The 19,419-nt window shown below is 37.1% G+C and overlaps 2 long non-coding RNA genes across 4 annotated transcripts in view; one reads left to right on the forward strand and one right to left on the reverse strand.

Moving 5' to 3' along the window:
* Window positions 1–19,419, forward strand: part of LOC108447357 — a 174,469-nt gene that overhangs the window by 113,397 nt on the left and 41,653 nt on the right. The window lies entirely within an intron of this gene.
* Window positions 225–19,364, reverse strand: LOC108447358. The gene is made up of 2 exons (XR_001862893.1): window positions 12,639–19,364; window positions 225–8,917 (listed from the first exon to the last, which is right to left on the reverse strand). It is a non-coding gene; the product is annotated as an uncharacterized LOC108447358 (long non-coding RNA).

A 19,419-nucleotide genomic window follows, 5' to 3' on the forward strand; every position in this document is an offset into this window, starting at 1 on the left:
GTTCTGTGATATTTACAGCAAATATCAACATTTTTGTTACTTTGTTTTCTTCACCAACAATGCCATGTGGCATGTCTGTAGATTTATTTATTTTTTAATCATATGTCCTGCTGGTTATAACATAACTTAATGTACCAGCTGCAATTAACAGACTGTCAAAGGATCAACTAACAAGTGCTGATAAGCTTCATTTAACTAATTTGAGGAGTGGAAGTTTGATTTTCTTTTTTTTTTTTTTCCAGGAAGGTAGCTTGTTTCCTTATTTCCTGTCAAGTGAGCCAACTCCTGTGACCTGTAGTTAAAAGGGCCCTTTGTAATTAAGGCAGTGAGCTTCCAAGTGAACAGTTCTCACAGTAGGAGGGGGAGCAGGGGGGAAGAAGAAGAAGAAAAAAGCAACAAAAAAAAAAAAGGAGGATTCATGACACTGCTTAACTAACTAATCGGAGCTGAGCCAATCCATTTTCCTGCAGGCCAGTCAGTGTACCATGAGCACGCAGAATCTCGCCCTTCATTGGCTTCATGTCCATTTTATGGACCAGCGAGTCTATTAAGATCTTGGTGAGTGGCCCTATCTGAGGGCAGGGCTCTCTCTCCATCTGCCCATAGACTACCAGAAACTGATCAGCCGTGTTATATCAATAACGTTCTCACACCAGGTTGTGTAAATTGATCTTTTACAATTTCTCTCGGTGACAGTCTCTGTAACCAACAAGATAAATCATTCCTCCTGTGGCTTTTTTATTGATTGCTGAGACCTGTATAAAAATTACACTGCTCAAGCTGTAAAGTGAACATCCTCATAAAAGAAGACCTTCTATTTACAATCAAAATACATTTCGTCCCGATCAAGCACAGATTTACTATCCCAATACCATAAGAGACCAGAATTAACTGAAATTCAAAGCACCAACAAAGTAACCCACATAAACTTTTAAAATGTGAATGGTGCACCACAACATCAAGAAAAAAAGAAAAGAAAACAAACAAAAGCCAGACTTGCAAGGTTATAAAGTCCTGTTGAAGTAAAGGCAGTTGTAATAGCAAACCATCTGTTAAAAACAATGATGCAGAAGAAGCACAGCAACACAATCAGCCAGCTCTTTTTTTTTTTTTAATTGCTTGTACAAACACTAACACAAATTGCTTTCCAATATCCTTTTAGCATCCATGCAAATATATATATATTTAAATGGAATGGTAAGGCTTGAAGGCTTCTTACCTTTTCAGAAAAGAAATAATCTACAACTTTGGAAGATCTGACAGCTGTAATATCATTCTAGGGAAATTGATTTAAGCTGCTGTATAGTATTGGCTTTACTGTTTTATTAAAGCAAATAGTCTAATGATGTCTGACACAGGCAATCAAATGTGTTCACAGTTTTTAGGCAGCATCAACTCTATAATGATTATATTCCTTCCACTTTATTCTATCATTTTAATTCTGGTAAAATAGTCTCTAATTTCTGTTGCTTTAATTATTTAAAACCTATGCTAATATTGTTTAGAGACACAATTTACAAGGGTGTCTTTTGAAACAGGTGGACTTAAACTGAGAAAAACCGTTAAATGTTAAATCATCAAGCATGATGAAAGAACTAGCAAGTGATTTAGAGGACTGAAAACCAGATATGAAGTACCAATTCCATTGTCTTACTGACTCAGTCTATATTTTTTGGATAGGACACTTGTGAGCCAACACCTCAATTTATCCACCTATAAAAAGTTATTATAGTATCTAGAGGAAATGTGTCATTTCTGTATCATGCTAACTGAAATCAGTAGAGATACACCCAAGTCAGCTTTGTCCTCTGGGAAACTGTGAAGTTTAAATTAGTGTTCACAAAGTAGTCTGAAACACTGGATGATGAGACCTTCAAAAATGCAAGCTTTTGTTATTATGATTCTCTGACACAAAAAATGAAGGATGCATTCAAGTATTTCATGTTATCAGAAAACTGTGCAGCCATGATCAGTGCTACCAAGGAGAACGTTGTACCAAATAGTCTCTCAAAATTAAGGATGTTGTTAAAGGCCCAGCACAGTTCCCATGAGGTGCTAAAAGTTATTCTTTCTTTCTGTTGAAATCAAAATCTGTGGTTGATGTAAATATCTGTGATGCTGGATGAAAGATAAAGTTTTTTTCTTTTTTGTAAATTGTGCACATGTAACCAGACATTACATGTTTAGAACTGCTAAGTACTAAACTATGCTAAATTATTTTAAATGACAAAACCATATGCTATTTTTGCTGTTTAGAAACTGGTGCGTAAGAGAAACTTCAGAAAAAAATGTGCATCAATCTGAAAATTCAGAGTATGAAAATAATTAACTTTTTGCTAATGCTATAAGACTGTCTGTAAAAGACAGCATCACCTCTCTATTTTCTCAGTGAGTGAGATGATTTTCCCACTTAAGTGAAAAGAAAGAAGGGAAGACATTGGGGGGGGGGGGGGGGGACGGGGAGGTTGTTGTAATAAATATGGCTATGACTGCACTATTGTTGTCTTGATAGGGAGCTGACTTCAGAATAAAATCTGCTGGTGTTGTCCATTCATTTCTTTATTATTCTTCACAAGGTATTTTGAAAGGGAGAGAGTTAAAACACTATTTATTAGAAAAATTTGATTGGGGAAAGCCAGTTCAAGGTCCAGGACCTAAACAAAGGACCAGTGCAAACAAAGGATTGCATGAGGACAGTGAAAGTAGTAAAATATAAAAATTATGTTTAAAGAACATATTTTGTCTTTATTTTGGAATACTATGGCAAAGTACTTGAATTATCCAAACTAGAAGATCGTCTTTTCATTATTAGCTTTATTGATATGCTTCCTCTTGCATCTTAGTGGTAAACTGATGATGACATCATCAGTATTTTTGGACACTGAGGGGTTTAGTTTGTTTCCTTTAGGCAAAAATGCAAAATAACCAGAGCTAATTTCTAGCAGCATCCTCTTGATTTCTCTTAATCCTGGACTGTGATGACTCTTCAAGCATCTCATTGGAAGCAATTGTGGGAAAAAGGCCATTCCCTTTTCAGCTGTTCTTCCAAACCCTAATGAGTTAACAATTGAAATACAGAAAGTTGCTTCGGAGGTCAGGAGAGTATATTCTACACAATGGTCACAGCATTTGAAACCATGACAGCACTATAAATTGACAAACTAAAGCAGAGCACTTGGTGGTCTGAAGTGGAGAAAAGAACATCAGCCAAGAGCAGTAAAAAGACAAGCCATGAAACCACACAGAAAAAAAATGAGTGATTTTTTTCAGATCACCTTGTTAGACTTTAGTGTATCAGAGGTCAGATGAGTAGAACAATAATAAGGTCCAAGGTTGAATACCAGTGGGGAAGCTTAACCCAGGAGCTCCAGGTCAACCATAAGTGAATGAGGTAGAACAGTGAAACAGTAGTCACCCAGGAAGGGAACGCACAAAAGTCAGCGGGTTAAGGGGAGGAGCCCAACAGTTATCAATTAGACTAAGAGAAAGCCCAGGCTTGAGCACCTGGGAGAGCAAAATAATTCCAGTGTGATGAAAGGAGATTTTCTCCTGTGCATGGTTCTTGTTCCTTGGTTTTCAGCTTTTGACAAATTTGAAATATGTGGAGCTAAAGTTATAAAAACTGTAGCAAATGAGAAGACACTGGCCAGTTGGATACATGTCTTAATGTGCATATGACAACGTTTTCACCCCATGCTGGACAGTCTGCTGAGATAAGGGAGGCATAAAAGTAAATTTCTTTTAAAAATATGACCAAACATGCACACACATTCATATACAGGCATGCACACATGTACACCACTGTAAGGGCAGTGCTTTTTAACTTCTTATTTTGTCTTCAGAAAATTACAATTCACACCAATTTTATTTTTAACTTATGAGGAGGAATTTCTTCTGATTTGTGAAGAAAATTGCTTCAAGTGATAAGTACGGAATATTTAAGTGACATTTTACAATGTAAAATGTATATATATATATATATGTGGTTATGCAACGTCCTCTTCCTATGAACACGCATCACCTAATTTAGTAGGAATTTTGCCATTGATTTCATTGGAACTAAAAGAGGCCCAAAGTAAAGCAGATCATGCCTGATATCTCATAGTTCAGAGCACGTTGAAAATATCCAAGTAAAGCTAGCCGCAACTATCCACTAATATGGGTACATGTCTTTCTGTGTTATGCAGATTTCCATTTATGATTGTTATAAGATATGAACAATTGTGGTATTACCTTTGTATGTGTCTGTGTGAGTGGAGTGGGGGTGAGGGGGTAGTGTGTGCATATGTCTACACGTGTAGAAGTTTTGTGTGATGTCTACCGTATGTACCTGAAATATTAGTCAGTCCTCATGAGCAATATGTGGTAAAAGAACAAGGATGCATAATGTCAGCTAGAGTCAAACTCTAAACATACTCTCTTTGTAACCTACTACCCTGTTTTTCTATTTGTCTATTCTTAACCTCACATTTCTGAGGAATTATATAATTCTGGATGGCTGCTAAAACCAGCAAAATTCTTACAGGCAGGGTAAGTCTCAGCAGCTGTAATAAAGCACACAGTATCCCTACTATCCTCTGGTGTGTACATGCTACTTTTTGGGTTACAAAAGACCCATTGTCAAGGTATTGTGATAACTTTTAGAACTCCTTCTCTTTTGCTACTCCAGAACAACAGTACAAACACAGATAAAGCAGAGGCTGACTGCTAAGCACACAGGTACACTCTGCTCCACAGGCAGTGCATTCCCACATGCACCAAAGAAGACAAAGAGATTACATTGCCAAGGGGCTTCCTTCTGCTTTAAACAAGATGAGTTTTCTGACATGAAAGCTCCTCCTACAAAGACTGAAACAGAGGAGTCTGGGGACAAAAATACCCAACCTTTTCTCAAGGGATTGTCAATGGTGGCCCCTGAAATCTAACAGGACAGGAAAAAGATATGGTCCACTTAAAGAAGCTGGAAAAGTTTAGGAAAAGAACACACACTGTAGTTTTCAAGCTCATGGTTGGGTATTATGCTTGTTTGGGAAAAATAGGTGAATATGAAGCTATGAATTTATTGCATATGGTAAAAGAAAAAGGGTATAACTTCTTCAAGAGTTCATTTCAAGATCTGCTTTGTCTAAAGGAAAAGATACTTGATATATTTCTCTCTAAATGGTTCTTCTTTTGTTGTCATTAGACTGTTGATTTAAATCCTGGAAATTATGGGAGTTCATGCCAGATGTAAGCAGGGGAATCAAGAAAAAGAGGATAAGAATGTCTCTTAAGAGAGGAGATCCTTTATAGATAGTGTGCAGAAGTGTGGGTGGCAATAACATTTCTTTTGTGTGCAACACGGGAAGTTGGATTAACTAGCATTAGGATTTAATATGCTGTTCTTAGGGGAAAGTTTGTTTCTTTAACTTCACACGAGAGTGAAAGTGGTGCACCATTCAGTTTAATGAACATTTTTTCTTTCTTACAGAACAAGTTAGTTCCAAACTCAAGTTGATAACATCTCTCTGGGATGCTACTCACAGGAAGACATGTCATGGTTTGCAGTGTTCCAAAACAGTGTTGCATTTGCCCTTATGAGTCTCTAAAAGTACTCTGTATGCATTAAAGCTCATATTTTAATATTTTTATACTGTAAATATTTCATCAAGGCCAAAAATTAATAAATGAATATTTAGTAGAAGTAGTTCCATTAACTGACTTTGATGATCCAATGTTAGAGTAAACTGAGGTAATAATTGCAGGTTCACTGGCTGCAATATGAAACAAAGCATAGTTTCCTACTAGTTAGATGGATAGAGTTTTCTAAATAGACCACAGTCTTGGGGAAGGGTTTGGACCCAGCTCAGCTGAATTGTTCTCCATGCTCCATCACCTGTACTAGGTAGAACTCCATTGATGTAATGGAGATTCTACGTCAAGTGTAGACACTTACACTGTAAGCACCTAAATTTGAGTGCTTCAGTTCACAGGTATACAGAGAGTATACATTTAGCTTATATCCACCCATCATTAGATAACTAGGTAGGCTGGTTGGAATAGCTGTAAAATCATCTGCATCTGAACTGGGACCATACAGCTCCCTGATAGTCAGCAAGAAGGAATAATCACTTGTAAGGTGAGATTCATCTCAGTCCACAGTACACACCTGAAATAAGTCAGATGAGTTACACCATAAAAGGTGTATTGTTTTCCACTGAAGAAAACTGAAAGCTAGTTCAGGTAAAGACACCTACCTAGGGAGGACAAATCTCTCCTTAGCTCCCAAGCAATCAGGTGGAGAGATTTAAAGATTTGAAAGAAGAAATGAAGTGGCTTTTAGAATTGTTGGTGAGGGGGATCTCCCACAGGAGGAGGATGCCACTGATATCCCATCTGAACTTTTACTAGTAGAGGACAGATATCTGCCAGAGACTCTGACAGAAAAAACATCATGAAGTACTGATAAGTCAAGATGAGAAACATAATGTGATGGGGAAAGGAAACACTAGAAGGACTAGAGGCAATGATTCCATGAGTTTGGAAAATCGTTACTGATGTTTTATTTTCAACATATACAAGCAGGAAACAACAGCAGTAGCAGCAGTCAGTGCTTGAAAGGAAAAAAAATGCAGTTCTCCAGATAAAAGTTGAGTTGTAGGTAAGTGATGGGAACTGCGAGAAGGATGCATCTTAGACATGCATTGCAGAGTTGGCAAAATAAAGATATAGCCTGTAAATTCACCCTCACTGACTGTGCAGGCTTTCCCTGTGGTTGTGGAAGAGGGATTCCCACACAAGAAATGGCAGATGTAACACTTCAGCTCCCCTGCCCCCAGCATATCTAGATTCTGCTGGTTTAAAACGGATCTTCAGCAGTTACAATGTCAATAGACTCTTATCAGAGACATGCTATTAGCTGTACCTCATTTTCCTGTACAGTTAGAAAAACTGTATAAATTGGTTATACAGATTTATCAGTCTGTTAGACAGAAAGACAAACTCTGGACATCTTATAGTACCTCTTAGCACACTTTTCCCAGTTGAATGAAGACCGAAATGATTGATCACATCTTTGTTAAGGATTGCAGGGGGGGACACTGGGAAACTGTGGGAGTCAGAGTTCATTGAAGTAAATCACATGTACTCTCTTGTGTTAGTGCAGAATGGCAGAGGGGACAGATGACCAGCGTGATCCAGTCTGTTTGATTTCACAAAATCAGTGAATCCTTGACTACAGGCTCTACAGGACTCTCATTGTGAAAAAGAAGGGACTAAAAGACCACAATTAAAAACCTTCAGTATGGAAAAGATGCAAAGTTTTCAGTAGGGAAGAAAGAGAGTTAAAAATATTATAATTTATCATTGAGGCCATAATTCCCTCTCCTCACCCATCATAGAGAAATTCAGTTCAAAAGAAAGACTGCAGAGTTTTCAAAGATTTTGCAGAGCTGGTGATACTGGTAAAATCAGCACCAACTTTGGTGTTTTAAATAGTGCTTTTTATACAAAGTCTATATTCTTTTGTGACAGTGCAGGATCAAGCTGACACAATAAGAGTTCTATCAGAAATAAAATTAATGGCACCACCACTAACTTGTTTCTGAATTCAGTATAAAAAATGTCTAGCAAGTGGGCAGTCAGAAGTGAAAGCATTACCTATTCCCTTTCAAAAAGGGGCAAAAATATATCCTTAGAAAGTTCAGTTCACTCTGGTGAGGGGGTGGAATGATTTTCACCCTTTTCTCATCAACTAGAATGCTTTTCACAGCCAAAAAAATCACAAGGTACAGTTAGAAACAAGACTACTTCTGTAGGAAAATGTGTTCATGTAAAACATGAATAGAAATTATAGCAACAGAAGAAAATGAAACTTGCAAGCCCAGAGAAATAAAACAACTTGTTATTTATGATAAACAACAGGGGATTGTTGTAGGTCTGAAGCAATCAAAAGAATTTTGCAGCACAAAGCAAATCTGAACAAAAATAATAATAATACTTAGAATTCAGACTTTTCATTTATTGAATTGTTTCTGTACAACAAGCTTTACAGAATAACACAATACATTCTAATGCTCTGGAATTATTAATGAAACAACCTAGCTGTAAAAGAATATAGAGCTATACAGAACAGAGAGCTGTTATTTTGTTGGTTTACATGCTTCGTACTACATATCCATTGTGTGTACTTTTCTTTTCTGTCCGAAAAGTGTTCCTCACATGAGTTTTTAAGAGTGTAGGAGTGCATTTAATGATTAACTGGGAGAAATAACTTTTTGATAATGCCTTACCATGTGTGGACATAAACTGGATCACAGTCTTTTATTTTAGTGGCTTTCCATTTCCCTTTGTTATTATTTTTACGGTACACAGCCCCATAGAAAATCTGACTTCTTCCATGGCTTTTCATTTATGCCCTTGTTCACACTTGAAACATCTGCCAAACTGAAAGGAGTGAATATAGCTCTTTCTCAAGACCCAAACATTAAATAAATTGGTGATCACTGTCAGATTACAAATTTTTCCTTTTAAACAACTTGCAAATCCCTAAGAAACATGATCCCAGTCTGCAAAACAAAATTCAGCATTCTTCAGGGGACAAGTCAGGACAATATTTGGTCTTATGACCAGTAAGGAAAACACCACATTCCAGTCAATGTAATCCATACAGTTGAAATTGAGAACAACCTTTAAATTCAGGTGTATTTAGTACTTTGACTTTCTTGTATTCTTGCTATCATGTAAGAACTCTACAGAATGATGGTCTGAAGGCTTTGTCAGGGGAGTATTACCTCTTTTTTTATTCTCAGCTGTAGTACAAGCACAGAAGGAAGGAATATTTTCCTCCAAAAAGTTTAGTCGAGTGTGTGTTCCCAAAGCAGAAGAATTCTTCTTACTTCTTGTGGGAATTCAACACAGCTTGTTAACCTTGGAATAACTGGAGAAAGAGAAATAATTACCCTACCGTATCATTTCAAGTCTGTCAAAATACTTTCTACCTCCATCAGGATACTGATGGTCCCTTCTCTACCCAGGAGCAACTACCTTCTCTGTTAGAGTTTTTGTCATCTTGCTAAATTATTAAGAATAATAATTCTTAATTACAAACAACAAAAACACAGCAAAACCTAAGGCGTCAAGCAAATATACCTTAAAAGCTGCTCATATGCCTGCGTGAGAAATGTATCCAGGAGTTTAAATTATGAACACCTCTGGAGTGTGCAAAGTCTATCTAACTGACCTTTGAAGCTTTTGCATTGCAAAGAGCAAAGGGGATGAAATTCTTTGAATAGATTGTTATAACTTGTTCACCTAAGTCTTTCAAAGGCTATTGCACTGCCAAAAAGAGCATTTTATCCACTGAGATAGGTGAATATGTATATGGAAAGTTAATCACAAAATGTTGATAAAATGGGAAGAAATTCATGCAATAAGATTACATTTTATCTCAATTTTATTGAAATGAAATGGAAAGTTTTTTATATGTGAAAAGAAGGTACACAATGATACTAAAACAATTTTAAAGTAGAAAGAGGCAGAAATTCCATAGCTGCAAAGTACAAGCCATTCACTTCTTGTCTGGAATAGGAAAGAAGAAGAACCAAAAGCTGGATATTTCCGTAAGCGTCTTGTTTATACTTCATTGCGTCTTCCTTTGAAGCTGTGGCTTTGATCACTGTTCACAGGACAGTGGACCAAATTGGCTTCCAGTGGTCAAATGGGCTTCCAGTGTGATACAACTGAACATTCCTGTGATCCCGAATGCCACAGGATTCCTTCATGCTAGAAGACATTCAGCATGATGGATAATAACATTGTGAGAATTTCAGGAAGGAACAGATATCCTAGATCATTCTCCTCTTTCTCCATGAACTCTTTTTCTCAGCTGTTGTCCTTCCTCTATATTACTTCTGTTGTGAATAGTTCCTTATTTATCTTTACTGCCCAGGCATATAGCCTCACAGAAAAGTTTATGATACTGCTGAGTACAGAATGATAGAGACTTGGTCAAAGAGAAGAGAGCAACATGTAAACAAACACCTATTAGCTCAGAAGTCTGATTTCAGTCCCAGTTCTGCAGCAGTAAAGATCATCCCCAATTTTTTTCTCCAGACTACCCAAAAGCCCTGTGGAAATATGTTACATATTGTGGTAATTGAAGGCTTTATTCAGAACACAGCTGTGCCAAGATAAACCTGGTTCTCACGGATGAGTTTAGGACAAAATTTTGTTACTCTTCCTCCAACCTTATATTAACGGAAAATCCAGATCTGCAGAGCAGGATGAATAAGGTCCCATGACCTCTTGCTGAATAAAAAATGCAAGGACCAAAGTTATGTTGGTGTGATCCTGTGAACTGCCTGATATTACACTGTTCTGCTTTGTCTTTGTCTGGACATACATATATATATGTACTTTTTATTTTTACTCTGAATCCTTTTCTTATACTGAAAAATTGTCTTCACCACTGGATGAGTACTATCAGTGTATTTCATGCCACCATTGGCTCCTCCGCAGAAGTCCCTCACTCGTTATGACAGCTTTTCTTGGCCTGAAATTATTTGATCTAAGTTCTTCATACTTCAGCAACATTTGTTCAATTCTTTTCATTCCGTCATGGAGATGTTGATCAGGTCAATTTACAACACTTTCTAAAAGTAACCTTTTCCTCACTAGAAGACCAACAGGTTCCTTTTAGAAAGCAAAACATTTTTACTGAAAATTTTCATACTCATAAAATCTCAAATTAGTTTGCAGCCAAAAATTTCGTCTCCCCCTGAGAAAAAGGAAAAAAGAAAAAAAGAAAAGAAAAAGGAAAAAAGAAAAAAAGAAAAAAAAAGGAAAAAATAAACCAGCCCTACTTTCTCTTTCGTTTCATTTCTCTCTCTCTCTCTTTCCTGTTTAAGAATTTTTTTCACTCTTCCTTTTCCACTGATTTCTCAACCATACTCAATGAAGCTCCAGCTTGTAAAGACAAAGCATGCAAAAGCAAAGGAATCTGTTGGAAGAACTGTACCATTGCCAAGACAGTTCAAGGCTGTTTTCTCACTTCTTGGACATGGATCTTTGCATAGCACAGTATATTTTCCATTATCAAATAGCAGGATTTTTTAACTCCACTCTTCTTGGATACAGTCCTGAAATCCAGCCAGAAAGATCCACTGTTTTAGTAGCTCCTACCTTGCACATTAAGTGATACAGGATGACCAGGTGTCAGGTAGTCTGCAGTCCATTCTAGTAGCTCACAGCGTCCTGGGTAAATTTCAGTTTTCCAATATTTATTTCACTGGAAAGTGCATCTAACTGCCTGAAAGACTGCCTCTCACACTGCTAGGTTTCTCTGCAGCAGAAACTAAATCTAGTGAAACACAACTTTCTGGGACCAGAGCCAGGTCACTCTCAGTTCAGTGGCCTTATCTTTGAATTTACAATTAAGGGCTCATGCATGTCTCCTTTCATGAGAGGCAAACCTCATTCTTCCAGTGATCCATCCCCTCAAACATCAAACTGGTGCTACCAGTAGACTGCATCTTTGCACACACGATAAGATTTTGCTGGCAAAAATTGCTGTAGAGTTTTATTCCTCCTTGACTGAATATCTGTCAGTACCAAACTGATGTTAATTGATGCCTCCTTGCTGTGGTGGTGGGAGTTTCAGAACAGATGTTAATACAGCAATGAGCATGTTAAGGAAATTTAAAATATAAAAAGGCTAACTTCTGCTTACAGGCTATATATACTACTGAAGATTTATTGAAAAACAAAATAAAGAATATACTTAGCTGCTGTGGGTGGGGCCTGAAATTAATACGTTCACTGCATTTTTCAAACTAAATCTGCATGAATAAACCTAATTCTCTTGCTCCTTAAATAGTATTTCAAATGTATCACATATCTTTTTCCTTCACCAGGTAAGCATCTGGAATACTAGGGCTTACTGACACAGTTTTTTCAATCTGGCACTAGCATCTAGCATGAGAGGCACAAGTCAACTGAATTTAGAAAATATTGCTGCTAAATAATTACACAGTGTCTTTAAATTATGGCTTGCTGTTTCTGAAAATGACTGTATCATCCATCAAAGTATACTGTAAGCTTTTAAAATAGATATATCATGTAAATATATTTTTTAAGATTACATATAAAAGCATTTCTTTTTATTTTGTATTCATATTTAATTCTAATTCCATTATTTGAGATTCAAGATGGGATACATCTAAATATGAAGCTTTTATACAGCCCTGTAAGTTATACAGTATAGTTTAATATTAAGATTTTACTAGACAGTTACACAGTACTCAGTTTTAATATGGAATACTTCATCATGTTCATTATCGCCTATTTAGACTCATGTAAACTGACACTCCTGAAATAAGCAAGCTTTAAAATGTTAATATAACTGTTATGACTCTTTTAATTGCAATAGACATCTCATTAAGTAATTTAATACCAGTGGGACCTCTTACCAATACACAAAAAAACATACTTTGCCCAGCTTTTACATACAGCACAATATGACAGATATACTTTTTTCCACAGTGATGCTCATCAACTTTCTCTTTGCTATCCATATCCTGGGTGAGAATGCCTTGGCAGCAAGCTGCCATGATGGGCTGGATTAGCTGTCTTAAACCAGAGCACCTATGGTAAGGCTGTACCTGTCTGCTCAGGATTAACCAGCAGGACCTCTCAGAAGCAGCACCAGAGAGAGAGCTACCTAAACCATGGCCAGGGTGGAATTAGTTCTTCACCTAGGTGGAGAGAAAAACATGCATGACATTTCCATTAGCCTAGAAGGCAGAAACATCTGGTTACTTGGTTCAGCTCATCAGCAGGAGAGCCTGTAGTTGATTAGCCCTTCTCTCAGTAGTAGGCGTTACTACAGTCAGTGGGAATTACTAAACATGGTTTCAGGGGACTGACGTTAATTTGGCTTGCCAAAATAATATGCAATTTTTTAAGGAGTTTGTGTTAATTAGTTGTATAATTTGATGTGATGTGATTGGTTTTGCACAAAGAAAAGCAGAACAGGGTTTGCTATTAGAAGCTGCAGCAGGAGAATCAAGAGGTGGCACTTAAACAGTGCACAGTGTGAATTTGCAGTGGTGAAAGGCCTTAGTTCATGATCTAATTATACAATGGGATTCCCTTTCTCAAAAGCTAAAAGCCTTTTAATTTTTTTTTCTTCTTCTAAAATGTTTTATTTTGATTACTGTACTATTAATTCCTTGCACCTACTATTTTACTACAGATTAAGTCACTTTGTATATCCCATTTTGGCCTGTTTTGTATAATATCCCACTTTTACCAGGAAAGAAATATGTAAAACTATAAAAGTTGGCAATTTATAATTTGTATAATTCCTCACTGAATCTCTGCCTGCCTTCTACTCTCTATTCACTAACTCTTTTACAACTATTACTGGCAATTTAGGCTTCTTTGCTACCTATGGAATGGTAATCAGTGGCAGCACTGATGTCAGAATTACAGTTTCTGCCAGGCTAACTGATAACTGTGTAGTCTGGGAACTTAGAAACATACATGAGGTAGTCAACATCCTCTCATTAAAAGCATTTGCTGCCCGATGTCTGTAGAAAAAATTTTAGAACTGCACTGAAAAGTATCTTCTGAGGGCTCTGGCTGAATGAGAGGGTTGTTTAAGATTTTTCCTCAGGATTTGCTGAGTATGGGAGTAGGCAACTGAAGCAATTCTCAGAAATAGTATACCCTTTCACATTTCTCTGTTCTTCTCAACTTTCTTGCCTATTTGGATGGCAGATTCTTTGGGCTGATGGCTGTTTCTTCCTAAGTGCTTGTACAGTGCTCTGCACACTGAGTTGCCAGTCCTTGCAGTGGCCTCCAGGCACAGTTCTCTTAGACATGCCAGTTAATTAACTCACAGCTCTCTCCCCTTATCTGCCACCCCCCCATCTAGTATTTTAAAATTTCATGTCACCTCCACTAGCAACAAGAGGCAGTTTATTTATCACTATTTCCACAGGGAAGGAAGTCTGAAATATACAGTATGCCATATAGACATTTTCCAAATTTAGCTACATATTCAGGAGATTTGTCTCCTTAAACTGTTTGTGTTTTTAATGGCGACTGCTTCAGATCACCATTGAAGAGAGACTGTTTCCCTCCATGAACTCTCAGGTACCAAAATTTAGGCAGCATGGATGTACCTCAGGATTTCCATTTCCATCCTTCTGCAAAAAAACCCCATGCTTGAAACCCTGTCTCTGCTGGGGATGGCCAAGAGAAACTTATTTTCATGTTGCTTGAGAGAGTCCTCTGGGGACTGGGGTTTCATACAAATCTGCTGGGCAATGGGGAACCTTCTCACACTTTGCTGAAAGTTTGCCTGAACCTTGCATGCTGACGTGCAGACTTCTCAGAGACATTCATAAATCTCAGAGTTGCCTGAAATCTCATACAACTCCAGTTTTCTGTGATACAAGGTTCCCTTATAAATGTTTCACAGAGCTCTCTTCTTCAAATTTAGAAAAAGAGGCACTGCATAGTTTATGGGATGCACTGTTCAACATCTAATCCCTGTGAAAAAGCCCTGTAGTTTAGGTAGGACTTCATATAGTAAAGCAAGTTCACCAAACACAAAAGAGAAAGGAGTTATAATAGACTCTTTGTACCATCAAGGCTTGGGAGATATGAGCTTACTGGTGGGAAGCTTTTAAAAGCCCGAGGTACATAAAGATTGGTGTCAAAGGAAGCATGTGTAGTAGGTATGGAGTGGAGTTGGTATTACATATAAATAAGGGGCAAGTGTATACTAGTGCAAAAGGGCACACTGAGCAGTTCTAGTAAGAGAAAAATGGAGGGGGGGAAAGCCCAAACATTTCACTGGCACAGAGCAGGACTGAGGATGCCTGGAGAGATTCCAGGTAACTTCAATTAGGTGCAGCAGGAGTGCTGGCGTCCATTAGGGTGACTGTCTGTACAAAGCTGAGCTGCCTGTCATGGGATCACCTGAACCCTTTATGGATTACAGACTTTAAATGCTCATCTGCTTGCTATTTATTTTCTATTTGAATATCAGTTATTACTGAAACCAGTTTGTTTACCTTGAGCAGTCAGTAATTTATAGTCACTCCTCAGCTGCTTATAAACACTACCTACAATACTGACTGGTATTAAGCGTTTCTGATATCTCCTCAGTTATCTGCCTCTTCAACTGCCATTGCCTATCTTATGCCTAGATTTCAAGCTCATGGAGAGTGAATTTCTGTACTGCTGAATTCTATATATTAAAGCTTTTTGCAGAATGAGTTTCTGTATTATGTTCTCTATTTTCTCCCCCATCTATCACAGTGGTGTCCGTGACTGAGAATACCAGGAAATACAGTAATGTGAATACTAAGAAAGACTGATAAAAAATAATTAATGCATCGAAAAAACACTAAAAAAAAAAAGTGTTTAATTTTGTCCACTGAGGTCATTTCATATAAAAGGATGTTGTAAGACCAGTGGTTTAATCACTTTGCATAAGCCTCTTAGTTCAGTAAACAGACTTGAAAAATTCATCATTATTATCAGCTCCTGTGCTATATAGGGGTAAATATTTCTTACATCAGAAAGATCTGTCCATCAACCCATTATTAATTTACAAAAATAAAATAAAAACTTCTTTGAGGAAACATATACTTTTAGGTTAGGTAGTCTTCTACAGTCTTATAGAACAAATACAGAAATATTTCTGTTAATGTAGAAAAGTTGTATTTTCACTTATTTAATGAATGGTGGTACCAATTAATGTAAAACCAAGGCAGAATTACTACGCTAGTAACCAGGACAGTGTATATAAATCTATATTAATTGTGAATTAATTATGAGAGCGGTAGATTGATCACCAGAATACAAAGAAAATGTTCAGATTTTGCTTGAAGAAAAAAAGAAGAAATGGATATAGAGATAAATCATGAATTTCCTTTCTTATCAAAACTGCTTTATCTTTCTTTCCATCTCTCCTGTCCCCTTCACTTCCCCAAGTGATGTTGACAGGACTCAGGCCAGGAAATTTTCCGACTGTGGTGCATTACAGAAGTAGCCTGAGAACAATTGCTGAATGAATGGATTTTAAATCCATCAGTGGTATCACTACTGAAGGATATACAGAACAGACAGCTTACAGAACAGAGCCTTACTTAGAAAAGCCCTGTAAGGCTGTAATTACTTGGACACCTGTATATACTGAGGTGTTCCCACATGAGTTTTTAAACTCATGAAATGTCAAAACAAAATTTTTATTTGTGTCAGTGTCATTAAAAATTTGCCTGATATGTTCACCCAGAATTTTCCTGGAGGGTCTGAAAAGCTTGGAGCCTGTTGTACTATCATTTTTGTTCCTGTTACTCAGACATATTTTCCCTGTGAAGCCCATTACAGCTCTGGAGTGCCCAGTCCTGTGAAAGGTAAATCAGTCAGAGGTACATAAGTCAAAAGCCTCACAACAGAAGTCACAAGGAAATCTAGTAGAAGGGAATGTACTGACACTACAGAACAGTTGCTGTAAATATGTAGATGCCTTTTCTTTATAACTTGTTATTTTAATATGCTCGTCATCTTTTGAAACAGGGCTGAATTCTCCATTCTTTATCTCACTTCCAGATTTGCTGAATCTAATTTTTCAGTTAATATTTCAATAAGTTTGAATGGATATGATGTATCATTAATAAAAAAGAAAGACACAATTAAAACTTGTTGAAACTTCTTATTCTAAGCTGAATACAGCTGAATACTAGAGGCCAACAACTTAAATTTTAAAAATGGTCCATGTATACCTAAATTTAAAACTACCCATTGTCAAATAAGCCACATATTAGCATTTGAAAATAAGTTACCCTTCACACTGAGCTGAAAATTCCTTTTTTTAACTTTTGAGACACAGATTTTTTCCTACGACTATGTAATATTGCAGCACTTTACCTAAAATATTTCTGCAGTTTTATTCAAGCATTCACTGATGTTTGGATCTTGAAGCAAACTACAGAACGGCATATTGCAACGACTTCTGACTTATGGACTTATCAATGTCACAGGTTAAGGGATTTAATTGAGAATCTGTAAAATGTCAAAACAGAGAAACAGTAGTAGACAATATAATTAGACTGCATCACAAGGTGTTTGCAGAAAGGAGGGAAAAGAGTCCATTCAACTTTAACTTTCATATTCCTGATTTCTAAGTCTCATCTAGGAGAGGCCAAACATAGAACTCATATGGAATTGTGCAGCAAGATCCCCAAATTATACAAGTAATAAACTTTAAAAGCTTTTTTTAATAAAGGTTTAAGAGTAATGAGGCAACAAGGATTCACTGTAAGACAACGTTTCATTATGAAACTCAGTTACACAGCAAAACTATCAGTTTTCCCTTGTTGCCTTCCAAGAAAATGCTGTGACTTTCCAAAAGAAATTATTCTCAATTAATTCCTGCTGCCATCGAGGCATGCTAGCTGTGTGCTTCTCCACCAGATGCATTCTACATATAACAAAGATGGCAGGCAAATTAGCATAGATACCCACCAGCAGGGATGTTAGTATTAGACTGAGTATAATCGCAAACTCTACCTTGAACCTTCCTTCTCTCTGGAGTGGTTACTCCTCACAACCTTCCCTGTATGTGCTCCTGAGCCACTTGTTTACATGCAAAATCAGATGACATTACTAACTTTACCTGCTCTTAAACCCATTTTCTTCCCCTCAAGATTCATTTTTTGCTTTTTTCTCTTTGGCATTTGCAAAATCTACTGCAAAGGAAGGGTAACTAGTCCTCCCTGAGCCTGTGTTCCTCGGTCTAGGTTATCAAGATGCCTAACTAAAAACTGGATCTAGTATCTCCATGCTATGTACAGTCACTTCTGACTGCAATAAATTTAACTCAAGAACACTTTGGAGGAGAAGGCTGTCTTTTCATTACATGCTTAATATCCATTACAATGGAACCTGGCTTCTAGTTCAGGGCCTGAAGGCATTTCACAATGAAAATAATAGACAATAATGATAATAAAAAGAAAATTGTCATCACAAGGAACTTGATTAGTTGTCTGCATCCTGGGTAAGAGTGCCTACATCTGTATAAAGTTTTACAATTTTTGTTTTGTTTAAATACAGTGCCAGTTAAGACTAATACCGTATTTCCCCTGATTTCCACACAGATAGATTTATGTCTCCGTATTCCAGTGAGTTCCTTTAGTTGTTTGAAATGCATGTCTAAAATTCGTGTATCATTCCAAATTTAAGCTTATGGAATCTTCACAGCAGCAATTGTATCTGGGTAACAGATTGTTTGTTAAATGGAAATGGAAATTATCAACTACATGAATTATTTCTTGTGTTACTCTCGCACCACAGTGCTTTGAGTCACGTGCTGCTAGACACTTACTGTGACATGCAGCACTCTTTTTGATATACCTACATCTCCCAAAGGTATCATCATGAGACTTAGAGGTCTCAGCAGTTTCTCAATAGGTTAGGATTTAAAGCAATGTATACACATTATTTTCTTCTTTGAACATTACCCCAACAGCATATCCAGCTATATTGTCTTTTTTCTCACCACTCATACAGAGATAAGAAGAACCTACAAGACAAGCAATCAACTTCTGGTAGACAATCCGTTGAAGAACGGATTATTCAATCACTTGGACGTCTGCTCTGGATCAGTAGTATCAATCCTATAGTGACTGCACATGAGCAGGAATAGGTTTTCTTTTGGGTTAATTTGCAGAAAATTTTCTACATGCCATGGTAGCCCAAATTAATGATATAGGCTTTTATTTTAGTATTGTCATTACTAATTTGGTTCAAGTCCTTTTTCAGACCCTATTATGCAGTAAAGATAACTGTTCTAGTAAAAAAACAATTTAAGAAAAATCAATAGGAGAGACTTTTGTGGCAAAATAATTGTCCATACACACATAAACAAAAACATAGCAGAATGTGGATTAGTACCAATTTAATCACTTTTTCATAAGTCTATAGACAGATCTGTCCTAGCCAAATTAAATTTTAAGAATAATTTTATAAGATTTGTGTTGTATCACTTTTTACAGTAAATAATTCTGTAGGAACTGATTCTCCATTCAGTAACAGTCAGAGATATTGCTTCCACAATTTTATGTAGACTGTTTACTTGGAGTTTCCTAAAATTTTTTTAGAGGTAGCTCATGTTTATGGAGGTTACAGCATTTGGACCATTCTCTATTGCTTGTAACCCAGGGCTTGCTGCTTTCTTGAGGATAAGGCAGAATGTGGTTCAGTTTGGGATGAATATGGTGAGAAAGTACCATCAAAACAAGGAGATCTGTGTTGGGGCCCTCCCCCCGCCATGTGGTCCTGGGAGAGGGGCCCTGGGGGGGAGACACGGAGTTTCCCTGCCCCTGCTCAGCCTCATTCCCCATTGGTTGTTTTGTGTTCCCCTGC

The sequence above is a fragment of the Corvus brachyrhynchos genome, unplaced genomic scaffold (genome assembly GCF_000691975.1).
Source record: "Corvus brachyrhynchos isolate BGI_N302 unplaced genomic scaffold, ASM69197v1 scaffold83, whole genome shotgun sequence".
Taxonomy (NCBI): domain Eukaryota; kingdom Metazoa; phylum Chordata; class Aves; order Passeriformes; family Corvidae; genus Corvus; species Corvus brachyrhynchos.